This window comes from Carassius auratus, unplaced genomic scaffold (genome assembly GCF_003368295.1).
Source record: "Carassius auratus strain Wakin unplaced genomic scaffold, ASM336829v1 scaf_tig00216678, whole genome shotgun sequence".
Taxonomy (NCBI): domain Eukaryota; kingdom Metazoa; phylum Chordata; class Actinopteri; order Cypriniformes; family Cyprinidae; genus Carassius; species Carassius auratus.
In genome coordinates, this window is record NW_020528687.1 from 19,944 (window position 1) to 34,840 (window position 14,897).

General features: G+C 36.3%; 1 long non-coding RNA gene across 1 annotated transcript in view; it reads right to left on the reverse strand.

Annotated features, from left to right (window-relative positions):
* The window catches only part of LOC113098800 (uncharacterized), a 29,439-nt gene extending 19,830 nt beyond the window's left edge, over window positions 1–9,609 (reverse strand). The window contains exon 1 of the long non-coding RNA XR_003289202.1: window positions 9,120–9,609. This is a non-coding gene — a long non-coding RNA (uncharacterized LOC113098800). The remainder of the gene's footprint in view (window positions 1–9,119) is intronic.
* Window positions 9,610–14,897: the final 5,288 nt, after the last annotated feature.

Sequence of the window (14,897 nt, forward strand, 5' to 3'; positions counted from 1 at the left end):
ACTAATGTTTATTAATTTGCAACTACATGTTATCTAATGTTTATTAATTTGCAACTACATGTCAACTAATGCTCATTCATTTCCAATTATATCAACTAATGTTCATTTATTAACTACATACTAACTCACAGAGTAGACTGTTACATTTACATTTAGTTATTTAGGAGATGCTTTTATCCAAAGCGGCTTACAAATGAGGACAATGTAAGCAATCAAAAAAAAAAAAAAAAAAGAGCACTGATATACCAGTGCTATAACAAGTCTCAGTTAGCTTAACACAGTACACATTGCAAGGGCTTTTAAATAATACAATAAATAAAAAGGAAACAGATAGAATAGAAAAAGAATAGAGCAAGCTAGTGTTAGAGGTCTTTTTTAATTTTTGCTTTTATTTAATTCTATAAGAAGTGAAAAGAAAACCCAAAAAGAGATGTGTTTTTAGCAGATTCTTGAAGATGGCTATAAGTACTCAGCTGCTCAGATTGATTTGGGAAGGTCATTCCACCAGGACGGAACATTTAATTTAAAAGTCTGTAAAAGTGACTTTGTGCTTCTTTGGGATGGCACAATCAAGTGACGTTCACTTTCAGAACGCAATCTTTCTGAAAGAAGACCCGCCAAGAGAGCATTGCAATAGTCCAGCCTGCAGGACAAGAGCTTGAACAAGGAATTGTGCAGCATGTTCTGAAAGAAAGGGATTGATCTTCTTGATGTTGAATGAAGCAAATCTGCAGGATCCATCATCCAGCAAGAAATGTCTGTTTAGACAAGCAGAGATGCAAATAGCTACCGTCAGATCATCAGGATGGAATGAGAGGTAGAGTTGAGTGTCATCAGCATAGCAGTGGTATGAAAAGCCATGTTTCTGAATGACAGAACCTAATGATGCCATGTAGACAGAGAAGAGAAGTGGTCCAAGAACTGAGCCCTGAGGCACCCCAGTAGTTAGATGTTGAGACTTGGACACCTCACCTCTCCAAGATATTTTGAAGGACTGATAGGTAAGATAGGTAAGACTCAAATCTCAAATCTGATAGGTAAGACTCAAACCATTGAAGTGTGGTTCCTGAGATGCCCTTTGCCATGAGGGTTGACAAGAGTATCTGCTGGTGGTTAACTGTGTCAAAAGCAGCGGAAAGATCAAGCAAGATGAGCATTGAAGATTTGGATTCCACTCTTACCAGTCTTAGAGCTTCAACAACTGTGCATGACTCAGATTAATCTGAAGAGCATGTATTGAATCATTTCAAGACTGAATAAACTGACTCACAAAGAGATGTAGAAGCTTAGAAAAGTTCAATTCATTTGAAAGTGCTGAATTCATTTATATATAATACAACTAATGAGTCACTCTATAATTCAATTTTTGGAATAGGTTCATTCACATGCATGTCTGAATTCACAGATTCACTATGCAAAACTGCTTAGTGAATCTCACTAGAAAAGTTCAATTAATTAGAAAAAGTGTGGAATTTACACATAAAGGTGAATAGTATAATAATAATGAATAAATAATGAATCACTCACTTAAAATTTTTTGAGTTAAAAGCAGTGAAAAACAATCAGATTCATCAACAAAAAAATGTAAATGTTTGACTTGGATTCCTGTATCGGTTTTTATTTACATGTAGCATCTGAACAAACTGATTCACATTCAAGCGATGCAGAAATGTACTAGAAAAGTTCAATAAAATTGAAAGTGCTGAAATTACTCATAATATAACTAAAAAAGCACCTTATCAAAAAGAAATATTTGAGTAGAACAACAACAAGATTTAATTGCAAAAAAAGTAAAATGCATGACTCGAATCTGTGAATTGTTTTATGAATCTACATGCACCAAACGAATTCACTGAGCAATGTAGAAACTTTCTATAAAACTTAAATTCATTTGAAAAGTACAGAATTTTACACATAAATTTTTTTATAAATGACCATATCAAAAATATAAGTTAAAAACTTGGAACTTATTAAAAATGGAACATAGTGTAATTCATCTGTGAATCATTTTTGAGTTTACAGTATAGATGCACCATTTGAAAAAAACAATTTACTAACCAAAGTAGAAACATACTAAAAAAGTAAAAAAAATTGAGTAAAAAAAACTAAGATTTAGCTACAAAAATAAATAAATAAATAAATAAAATAAAATGCATGACTATGTGAATCGTTTAATGAACCTACATGCACCAAGCGAACGAAGCGATTCACTAAGCGAAGCAGAAACTTACTAGAACAGTTCATCTCATTTGAAAAAAAATGCTGAAATCAGCAACCCTCCAAATCGAAGCCATTCGCTCACAAACACACCTCCAACGAAACCGGGCCGTAACGGTTGATTCTGGGCCGCGGTCCATTCAAATTCTCTCTGGCATTTAGCTTATGGAAACGGCACAGAGAAAAGTCCTCCGCCAAAAGCCTATTGCTGAATAGCTCAGCTTTCATTTCAAAGCCCTGTCTTTAGTGGCTTTTTCCTGATTTAACTTTCTTCTGGCCCATTAAAAGTGTTCATAAAATTAGGTTAGCAAGTGTTTTTGCCATTAGCAGTTAGCTTATAAATAGAAATCTGAACTGCTGGACGGGTTTGGGATTGAAGCTAACCGCTAATAATGTGGCACTATGGGAGAAAAAGACAGTCTCTAAATGATCCCAGAGAAAAATAAAACATCGATGGTGATTAAAATGACATAAAGCAGAGAGTGTAGCATGAAATTAGCCACTCTATTTTAGCAGAGAAGGCATTAATGTGTTCTGCATTGGGCCTCTGAGGTTACATGGCATTTTTAGCAGCTAGCAGACGGTTCTCATTTGTCATTCATAGTTGCATGCATGTGCATGAACAGATACTCAATTCTCAGCACATGGAGTGAGATGGGCAGAAAAATGAGACTAATCAAAGGTGAAAAATGAAATCAAAGCAGAGACTTCTTAAGTTTTTATCCCAAGATAATTCGTGCTTTTATCTAAAAACACAGTTATTCTCACAGACACAGCTAACATTTTTAGCATTTCAAGCCCTAAACCATGTGATGATAAGCTGATGTGTCAAATTAAAAGTATAGTTAAATTTTGACTTTTAGTTAAGTAATGTAAGCTGATTTCACATACAAATAAACAAGACGTGCAATGAAGCAAATGCAACAAATTCTTAACCTCCGACAACCAAAAACTACGGGTCAAACAGGGCTGTACGATTTGGGGATAAAATCAAGTTGCGATTTTTTTTTTATTAGATTGACACATTTTAAGCATTTTTTTTATATATATAAAAAACAACAACAACAAAAACACAGGTTTGCAGTGCTTGTATAGGGATGCACAATTTGGCTAAATTGTAATTATAAATCAATATGGCTTTAAAGTAGTAGTATTAATAGTACTAGTAATAATAATTATTATTATTGAATAAACTTAATAACAACTTATTACATTTTAGTTTTTTAAATGTAAAAAAAAACAAAAAAAAAACACACATTGCAGTTTTCCTTGTTTGTAGGGCTACACAATTTGTCCTTAATTGTGATTGTAAAAAAAAAACAAAAAACAAAAACAATTAATAATTATTACATTAAATAAATGAGTAATAATTTCTTCAAAACTGTATTAATAAAAATATAATAAATTATTATTCAATAAAAATTACTAAATAAAAAACACACATAAATATTTTAAAATTGAATTCTTATTTATTTTATTTTTTTTGCATTATTTTGCAGCATTTACTGTGAACCAAGATGCTCTGAGATGTTGCAGCTCACGTGTAGATGAACACAGTGCCGCATTTCACTCTGAAACTCATTTTCAACAAGTGCATTTACTTAATTTAAATCACAGATAATCACATTGATTTGTTAATCATACTAAAGCTTTCTGCACACTAGACCCTTTTCAAATCATTCGAGACCACAGACATCACCAAAGTCTCAAAAAAAAAATAAAAATCACTTGTGACAAGCCACGAATCGGGCCACACCCCTGATCATTCGGAGGTGCAAATCGGGCTTAAAATCCTACAGTGTGTGGCCATCTTAAGTCACATTGGGCTTCTGGTTTTATTCTGATTTATCTCACAGACAGAGTCATGTGATACATTTTACATTTGGCAGATGCTTTTATTCAAAATGACATCATGGTAAAATCTGTGTGCAGTTTTGCATTCTATGTTATCAGTTCATGCAGTGCATTGCTTTTTGAGCAACCAAATGCATCAAAAGGAATAAAAGAACTGTTGTTGCTTTTTTCCACCACTGGCACAGACAAAAATGTCTATATTCTGTCTGAAATGGATGCAACCGCAATGGTGCTTTTTACTAAGCATTGCAGTCAGAGATGCATCACTAGCACACCAATCAAAATATCCGTTACCATCCGCACCCGCTCAAATGCCAGCCAATAGGAAGTCTGCACGCCAGGTCCACGTCCTTGCTGGAGCCGATCACAGGCTCCATGAACGCCGACAGCAAGGTAATTCATTCTAATTAGGCCCTTTGCCATTCCCGAGTCTGTCCTAACTCGGCCAGCTGCTACCTGAGAATGCTGCTCTTCAATCAAAACCAGTGGCCGGCTCTTGTCTTTCACCGCTGGGGAAACCATCAGACAGGGAAGAGCTTGACTCATGTTCGGCTACAAAACAGCACGGCGGTCGGCGGATGCTTAAAATGGCCAAGCATGACTCAACCGAAGGAGCTTAACTGTTGTCTTTGGCCATCCGGCTTGGTTCTTTTTCTAATAATGGCTAAAGTTTCATGCTTTAGAGCTGTAACAACATGGAACAAGGCCGCACCAGTTAATATACTAAGGTTTTTTGAGCTGCATCAGGTGTGTGAATCTCAATTTGACAGAATGTATCCAAAAAAACAAATCACAAGAGATACGTGTTCATAATTTCTATATTTTCTGGAGAGCTCTGCGCTGGACTGGTTCTCTATTGGCATTCATGTACACATGTTGGGTAGACAATGGCATACACAATATCTACACATTGATATCATCTAAAACATGGAGATATTGAGGTCTAATATGACATCACAAAATAAGAAGCTTATAAAATCTAAAATTCTAAACTTTTTCAAATTTGTGTAACTGCCATAATATTATATAGCACCCTTTTTGAATTGGTAATATATAATAACTCAAAATATTATTTACATATATATATATATATATATATATATATATATATATATATATATATATATATATTAGAAACATGAAATTTCAATAATAACTCAAAATATGCAACAATTCAGTACGATTGAGGATTCATAACCTCAAAGGATTCTTAAAAACTTTTTTGGTCTCAGTATTATTTTAGTAGGCCTATTAATTATAAACTCTTTTATAGAATTCAATAATATTTTGAATGAGCTTTTATTTTGTATATTTTAATTGATATGATTCGGGTTTTTTTGTATTTAAAAAAATGTTCAGCACCCAGTATTTCAAGATTTAATACTTCAAGTACTTATTTCATTTCAGTTAAGGCGAGTGTCTAGTTTATTTCATTCAACGAAACCGATTTTTCCCTTACGAAAATTAACGATGGTTTTACTACAGATAAAACCAAAAAACATGGTTACTATAGTTAATCCATGGCAACCACAAATTAACCATGGTTTTGCTAAATTAACCATAGTATAACCATGGTATTTGTAGTAAATCTGTGGTTATACGAATGGTAGTCAACACGCCAAAAAACCATGGGTTACTACAGTTTTACTATAATAAAACCATGGTTATTTTTCGTAAGGGTAAATCGTTATAGTTAACAGTTATGTCTCTGAATTAGTTGATAAGTAAGAGTTACGTTGAGTCTCAGTCCAGAAGGAGCCCACTGAACGCATGTGGCCACGAATACTAATGAGATCACGTCGTAAATTCACTTTGTAGGAAGCATAAAGCACAGAGAAAGGACCTCTTCAAACCGTTAGAGCCCTCAATGAGGTCTGAATCCCGCACGGGACACTTAGGCACAGAGTTCTGACCCAATTCACAACCAAACAGGAAGAAATGGCCGAATCCTAACAAGATTTATTTTCAGTTGCTTTCAAGACGCGGCGGAGGCAGGAACTAGCTTTCGCTCGCTGTATCTTTAAAGGACTTGAAGTTTTCTTGGCAGCTCAGGGAAGAACTGCAAGTTCAGCCAAAATAGACAATAAAGCAAAGGGGAGGGACATGCCAAAATGAAGGGGGCAACTAGTTCCAGGGGTTCATTTTTCCTTCATGATTCACGTTGGAAAAGAAAGCACTTCCCTGTCCTCAAATGAACTCTCGCAAGGAAGCGCTGGGGGAGGGGACGGCCACGCGCATTTTTGCGCGCTCGCAGAACTGGGTCAACTGCAGACGAGTCAAAAGAAGCGGGAGAGGTAAACAAACCGGAGAAAACTCGCACGTACAGACTCTCAGAGTCAATGAAAGAGAATCTTTTCTCCTCAGCACTCGTGATTATCCAGACACTCGCTGCAGCTGCGCGTGACTCCACTGTATTCAACAGAGCGCGCTCTCGCGGCAACTGTCCTGAGGTTCTTCTACTGATTATATGCTCTGTAGAGGAATTAAACTGAAATGTTTTTGACACAAGGGAGACGCCAGATCGCTCACTGCGCGCGCAATTGTAAAAAAACAACATCCCATAACTTGATGCAATAGCTTGCATTTAGCCACTGCAGTTGTGGTTTTGTGACTTTGGAGCATCATTAATTTTAGTTTAGTTTTTTATGCCTTCTCTAAATAATAATAAAAAAAGTTATTTTAGATGCATGACAAATTAAAGGGATAGCTCTGTCAAAAAAGAAAATTCTGTAATTAATTAGGCTACCCACCCTCCTGTGGTTCCAAACCCATAAGACCATCTTTCATCCTCGGACCACAAATGAAGATATTTTTGATGAAATCCGAGAGCTCTCTGACACTGAATAGACAGCAACCCAACTGAAATGTTCCCAGGTCCAGAAACATAGCAAGGACATTGGTAAAACAGTCCTTGTGAGTTCAGCTGCAATTTTACGAAGCTATGAGAAAACTTTTTGTGCACAAAGTAGCTTCATAAAATGTTGGCTAAACTCACATGGACTGTTTTAATGATGTCTTTGCTTCGTTTCTGGGCATGGGAACATTCAAGTTGCATTGCTGTCTATATGCAGGGTCAGAAAGCTCTCGGATTTCATAAAAAAAAATTAATTTGTGTTTCCGAAGATGAACAGATGTAGGTCTTACGGGTTTGGAACGACATAAGGGTGAGAAATGAATGACAGAATTTTCATTTTTGGGTGAACTATCCCTTTAAGATTTGAAGCCACTTCTGATTATTCGAAAATGATGATATGGCAAATTCTGATTGTTACAAATAACATCTACCACCAAAGCACGTTCACCGAGTTTTCTACAACCACAAGGACCAAAACCAGTTACCCAGAATGCTTTGGTGATGCACTAATAGGAGCTTTTACAGCAGCGATATGGCACCACAATGAAACCACAGTGACTAAGACGATATAGATGAGTCAAGCGTGTTGCCAAAACCACCAAACCAGAGTCAAAACCCACAAAACTATCACTTTTGCTTGAGTCACCTTCAATAACTCTGGCGAGCAGAAGCTGTAGCATCTGGCAGAGCACAGGAGATACTTAGATTCATCAAACTACATGAGAAAGCACATTCCACATGCAGTTAAAACCATACTGTACAAGTTGCATAAATCATTTTTATGTTATAAAGTGGTGCTACACCAATTACATTTCTTTAGAGAATATAGAATAATTGTAAAAGCATGAAATGTGACCACTGCACTTATGACAGGATTTTGACGCAATCAAATATTAGTTACTTTTTGAGTTTTTATATAAAATATTAAATATGCATATTGAGCATTAAATGTTACCTTTTCCTTGTAAAGATAATTCTGCAAATCTTCAATAAAAGTACACTTATGTGATTACTCATATTAAAATCTGTGCAACATCTACACAAAATGTGATCATTTTGAACAGACTGAAGTTATTTTAAAGATGACAAGTTGTGTTTTTGAAAACTAGACTTAACTGTGTACTGTAGATTTACACAAATACTGAGTAAAAATGATAAACGGCAAATGAATTAAATTATTTTGCCATTCTGTAATGTGAAGTTAAGACAAGCGTTTAAGGATTCTGCTCTTCTAAAACACACAGAGTGCATAACCAAACCACTATTTACAACATGCATTGTTACGGTTTTCTAATTTATTATATTCACAATTTATGGATCACACAAATTTAAACAGGCCTATGGTAAATATAGTATTGTCAATACAGCTACAAAAAAGCAATCAGCCAGTAAAAAAATGCAGTTTGATAAGTTGGCTTAATTAAAAATCACTGGCGGCATTATAAATTTACTTTAGACCTTTAGATTATTTACATAAAAATGTGTATTTGTCATTGAAGCTGATTATAGCATATTTAGGTAACAATTTAGAATAATGGTCCATTAGTTAATGTTAGTTAATTCATTAACTAACATGAACAACAATACATTTATTACTGTATTTATTCATCTTTGTTAATGTTAGTTAATGGAAATACAGTTATTCATTGTTAGTTCATGCTAATTCACACTGCATTAACTAATGTTAACAATGCACAACTTTTGATTTGAATATGCATTAGTAAATGTTGAAATTAACATCAACTAAGATTAATAAATGCTGTACAAGGATTGTTCTTGCTTAGATCATGTTAACTAAAGTAGTTAATTAATATTAACTAATGGACCATTATTCTAAAGTGTTACCCATATTTACACTTGTATGTTGAAATAGGTTTCCAATCTAGAGCCATCAGGCCACTGGTGTTTTTTCATTCTATACATACAAAAAAAAAAAAAAGAAATCCTAAAAGACTATCTAAAGGTATCATAATATGGAAAAATCTTAATGGCATCAAATAAGATACAATTTAGAGACACAGGTTTGTAAAATCATTAGAAATGTGTCTTTTGTTTTATGAGATCCATTGCATTCTAATTGTGAACTACTGAATGTTCTAAAAAAAAATTGCTGAATGGTTCTAAATCATCAGAATGCCAGAAAGAATCCCACAGAATTGTGAATGCAGCATTAAACTATAACAGGTACACTCACCTTATATAAATATAAAAACCATCAGGAGGTCATTTCAGAGACTTGCAGTACTTCTGTTCAGTGTTTGAGACTTGACCTGCAATCTTTGAACCAGTTCCTCCAGCGTTCCAGTCAACTTCAGGACGTCCTGGTGAAGGATTATTGTGCTGTGGGACAAAGAGAGAACTCCGTGAACTCATTTGATCGCATCTGTGTTGTGCGTCTTCGCGCGGCGCGCCGCTTCTTCGGTTACACTCGGTTACGCACGGGACTCTCTGCTTTCCACCATGTTATTTACACATGTAAAAGAGAAAGCAACTTGAGAAGTGTAAAAATCACCGACTGGAATCGCGGAATGTAAATTCAGTTTGTATGTGGAAGGATAAAACAGCGATTTGGAACGAGGGACGTTTGGATGTGGACTTTCGCGTCTGTTTGTTCCATCAACGCCCATCTCCTCCTCGTGCCTGCTGGGGGAAAATCACCGTGTTAAACATGTTTAATAAGCCTTATTTCGCTCAGCATGTGTATCAGTTCAGAGGAAATTTCTATTTTGCAGCTGGAAGTGAGTATAAAGAACTTGATAAAAAGAGCTCACACATTATTTCAAACTCTGACTAAACCCTCGACAGTGATCACCGCAGTGAATACTGGGTAACAAACACTTCAACAATAACAGTGATATGGAAACGTTAATTGAAGCTTTACAGATGCAAATATAAGTATGACAGTATATATGCATGTTGAAGTTTAATGACATTTCTAATTCTGTGGAAATGCATAAGCAAAGTAAATCAGCACGTTCTATATATATATACATATATATATATATATATATATATATATATATATATATATATATAGTAATATACAAAACTAATTATATTTTAAACAGCATGTATTTCAGTTTTTAAAAACTGACATGCGTTACAGATTTATTTTTTATTTTTTGTATGTATCTATGACTGAATTGTGGAGCAGTAGTGTAAGTGTGTGTATATGATATATTAAAAATATTTATATAATTTATTAAATCACGTTTGTGTGTGTGTGTGTGTGTGTGTGTGTGTATGTGTATTATATATATTTGTGTGTGTGTATGTGTGTAGCCTATATAAAACATGGACAGTCTTTATTGTAAAAGATCAACAATCTATTGCAATGATGGTTTATGCGTGTATTTGCATGCTTATTTAAACAAATACTGTAATAAATGTAAAAATGTGCAAACAATAGTTATTGTTTTACATTGGCATAAACCAATGTGGACAGGTTTAGTATTTTATCATGTTTTTGACTTCTGTGTGTGTGTGTGTGTTTGTTTGTGTATAAAATAAAACTTCCTTCACTTTGGAGTTTATATTGTTTTTATTTGTATTTTATTTGTTTTATATTGTTCCAGTTTTAAGATCTAACAGACCCAAACTCTTTTTTTCATGCATGCATTTATTCATTCCATCTGGATGTGTTAATTATCATTTCAGTATCGTGTTGACCCGAGAGCACAGCTGTGTTTCCAGCACATCACAGACAGACAGACAGACAGACAGACAGACAGACAGGTGATGTTTCGTGTCTCTCTGATGGCTCTGCCCTGCTCTTTGGCTGCTCACCAAGTAATGTGATCAATCAGAGGTCCGTCAGAAATGCCCCAGTCACAGGTGTCACTCATCAACCAACATGCTGCTCCAGCTCCAGTTCACGGAGGGCGTCTGTCCCGCTGTGAACTCTGGGAGCTTCTACCTGCGTGAGTCTCGCGTGGCTCTTGTGTGTGGAGACAAAGAGGGAGGATCAGCCCTGATGACCCAGAAAGACGCTCGCGGATGGGCCTGATTAGATTAGCCCAGTGTGACGAACGGGAGATGACGTCATGGCTCTGCTGGCCCGCTCATGTGACCGGATAAAAACTGATCTGGGATCAGATGACATAAGCCCTTTCACACTGCACGTCGACCGCATATTCCCGTAACATTGCCTGTCGCCTTCTATAGCCCCTTTCACACTGCACGTCGGACCCGCAATATTCCCGTAACATTGCCTGGTCGCCTTCTGTGTGAAAGCACCACGTCCCGGAATTGATTACCGAATCGAACCCGGGTCGGGGACATAGTAACATTGCGGTAATCGATCCGGAACGAGCGCTGTGTGAACAAAAGCCAGATCTAATTCGGTATCGAAGTGATGACGCGCGTTATCGCGCGACTCTTTTACCGGCTGTTTTGAAGGAAGATCAACATTCGCGACGAAAACATATGTGCAAACTGTAATGAAGCAGAGATCAGTTAGTTCCTCACTTTCCGCGCTGACTCAGAGATCGTTTGCTTGCTTCAGTTAAAGTATAACGTGCCAAGCGCTGTCGACTCGTACATTACACGTCACGCGCTGATGTCACGTGTCGTTACGGGATCTTCAAGGTTGTGTGTGAAAGTACGCACATATACCGGTCATCACTGGCAGTGTGAAAGTGCCAAATCTAGCGACCAGGAACTGAAGTGTTAGTTAATCAGACACTTATTAGAGAACTATGGTAAATGATATACTATTACATGATTTTTCTCCAAATTCTGATTGGATGAGCCATGTTAGAGGTGAAGAATATTAATATTTAGTTATACATTATACAGTGTTAGATCTACCCTTACTGGTGCCACAAAAATATAACTCATTTAGCCATTTATAAGGTTTGCATAGCAATTTTGCATCATTCTCTATACTGCAGCATAACAATAAAATAATAAATATATTTTAGCATTACAGTCTACTTTTTATATTTTACAAAGTAAAATATTTATAAAAGTTTACATAAATGTAATTACATATTTAAAACAATATAAAATAGCACTACGAGAATTTATATAAGCATCATTTTATTTTATTTTTTTTATTTTATATTTATTCTCATTGTGGTCTTCTTGCAGCCAATCTGTGAAACCGATCTTTCTCACTATACTCTCTCTCTCTTTATTTCTTTATTTCTTCTTTAAACGTTGGGCTGTCAAGTTTCTCCTTTTATCACACGACCGGTCATCCCAGTAGAGATGAAACATCTGTGTTTCATTGCCTCCGGAGTAATGATAAACACACTCTCACAGCTGATCCAAACCCCTCATCGCACGGATGGAGGTGAGTGCTGGATATATGACTGTTAAAACACCTCTGAATGTATTTCCTCAGGCCCTGCTTCCCCTGAGAGGCCGGCCCTCGACTCGCTCTGCGGGAGGATTTTTAAGGCTGCCTCGTCCTACGCAATCGGATGAAATGTGCAGGCTTGCAGAGACTCGGCAAATGAAACTTCACTAGATCTGTCCGAGGTCACATAGGGTTAAGTTGTGCTGGATGAACAGAAGAATCCTCTTTTCCGTCCTGATTAGTCCATATAACTCTCTACGTCTTCTGAAGTCATACGATGCTTTGTGTGAGGAAGAGATCCAAATTTAAGTCATTACTTACTGACATTTTCCACTGCAGCTGTCAAATCACATTCACACAGATGTTCAGTTCAAATATGACGTGCTAAATTATGACATTGGGGGGGTTGGTGCATTTGCATTCACTTGGAAAACTTGCATGTTCCTCCATGAAAAACGTTGCATATATATATTATTTTCTCCTCACAAAGCTTTCATGTTCTTCTGAAAACTTTGCAACTGATGGGAAAACTTTTACAAAACTTTCGCATTTCGAAATTTAGCTTACGCAATCTAAACTTTCCATTCTCTCACAAAAGTGTTGTGCTTTCTGCAGAAATTTTGCATTTGCTAGTAAAGTGTTCGCGTTCACCCACAAACTTTTTTATTTCCTAGAGCTTTTTGCGTTCTCTTGAAAAACTTTGCGTCTCCAGAGAAGGATTGCATTTGCTGAAAGAATTGAGTTAACTCGGCAAGCGTTTTTACATTCCCCTTAGAACATTGGAATTTGCTAGCCAAAACAAAACAATACATATATAAAAAATAAAATAAAATTGTTTTATCCCGAGAAACTGCATTTGCTGGTAAAAAATTTACGATTCCAGAGAAACGTTGCATTCACACGGAAACCTTCTGAATTCTGTTTTAAGAAACTTTACATTTGTTTGCAAATTTTACGTTCCCTCAAGAAACAATGTATGGTCCTTCGAGAAGCATTGTCTTTGTTTACAAAACTTTTACATTCTTCTAAAAATATTGCTTTGGCTAGCAAAAATCTTTATTTATTTATTTATTGTTTACATTGTCCAGAGAAACTTTATATTTGCTGGCAAAATTCGCATTCGCTCACAAAATATAGGCTACACATAGCTTAAGAAACTTTGCAGCAACAAATGCACGTTTTGCAAGCATACGGAAAATAAACATTTTGCAAGAGAGAACGCGAAAACTCTAGAATGTATTTTTTTCCTCCCAATGTCCCTCTATGGGCTCCATAGTGTCTTGCACATTATGATGCAACCTAAAGATCAAAATGTGAGAAAATAAATAATTAAATTTTGGTTTTAATGCACCCACCATATTTAAGTTTGAGCATCTGTGCACATGAGATTTGAGATGATTTTACATCTTTTTTTTCTTCTTGTGTGTGTTTCAGAATTGTTTATAACTCAAGTAACTTAAAATAAGCAGATGCATAAATCAGATTTCAGAGCTTCAGTGGTCATCTTTCAAACAATAACTCGGTCTGCTTTGTTCACAAAGCTATCGTATGACTTTGAAAACATAGAAGATAGTGCACCTTTAACTGTATAAAATGTTGTTTTTCACAGGTCTGGAATGACATGAGGGTGAGAATTGGTTGAACTGTTCCTTTAAGTGCACAAAGCTTATTTTCTTATGATCATCATCAGGTCTTTGTTTTCCTAATTCTCCCTTTCCTTTGCTCTTTGTTTCTTTCATTAGCTCTTTTGAGTGCCTTTTCAACGGTTTATCACGGCAGCTTGTCCTTTCTGATTAAGAGTGAATTAAAACAAAAGATTTCTCGGGACGGCGACACGCAAAGGCCTGCTTTAATCACCAGCACTTTGAACCCCGGGCGTGTAAAGCGTGGCGTTGTTCTCGTCACTACCAGAGGGCACGATTGGAGGAGATGTGCGCGCTTGCACGCGCAATCAGCGGCTTCCTCGAGTTCTCTCGTGCACCTTCATCCGTGCGTGCAAACCGAGCCAAAGCGCTTTCAAATCTAATGACTAATGGTGTGCAGGAGTTTGCCACCGATCCGGTTTCATTTTGCTTTGCAACGGTTGGTGATCGCTTGGGGAAAGCTGGTCGTGATTCAGTGTGTTTGGCGTGTCGTTTGCGTTGAATGGTGCGTCTGAATGTAATCTGTCTCGGGGGACGAGGGGCCCCGCTAAAACCTGACACGAGAGAGAGACAGACGTAATCTGAGAGAGAAAAGGCCGTTCCATACAGCACTACAATAACGTGCATGGAGATCTCTGCTAGGTTACTGAGCATATCGCGCCACCTGCTGGTGCACAACGAAACTGTCAGTGATTTCATCAACTCACAGGAAAATAGACTTCTATCGTATTTAAAAATGAACCAGCCTGTATCAAAAGCATTTTTTTTAAATGAATGTAGTATTCACAAAGCTCATGTAAATTTTATTAGAAAAGGGAACTTTGCATTGTATTTACTATTATGTGACTACTACTTTGTAGTAGCCTATGTGCACACTGTAAAATAATATAAAATAAATAAAATTAGGGCACAATGTACTGTATTAATATGAAGCAATATTTTTTTTAAAGGGGTTTTGCCTGTATTTTTTACATTTTGCTCTCACTTCCATTGTGTTTCTGGGTTAACAGAAATAAAATTAAAAAGA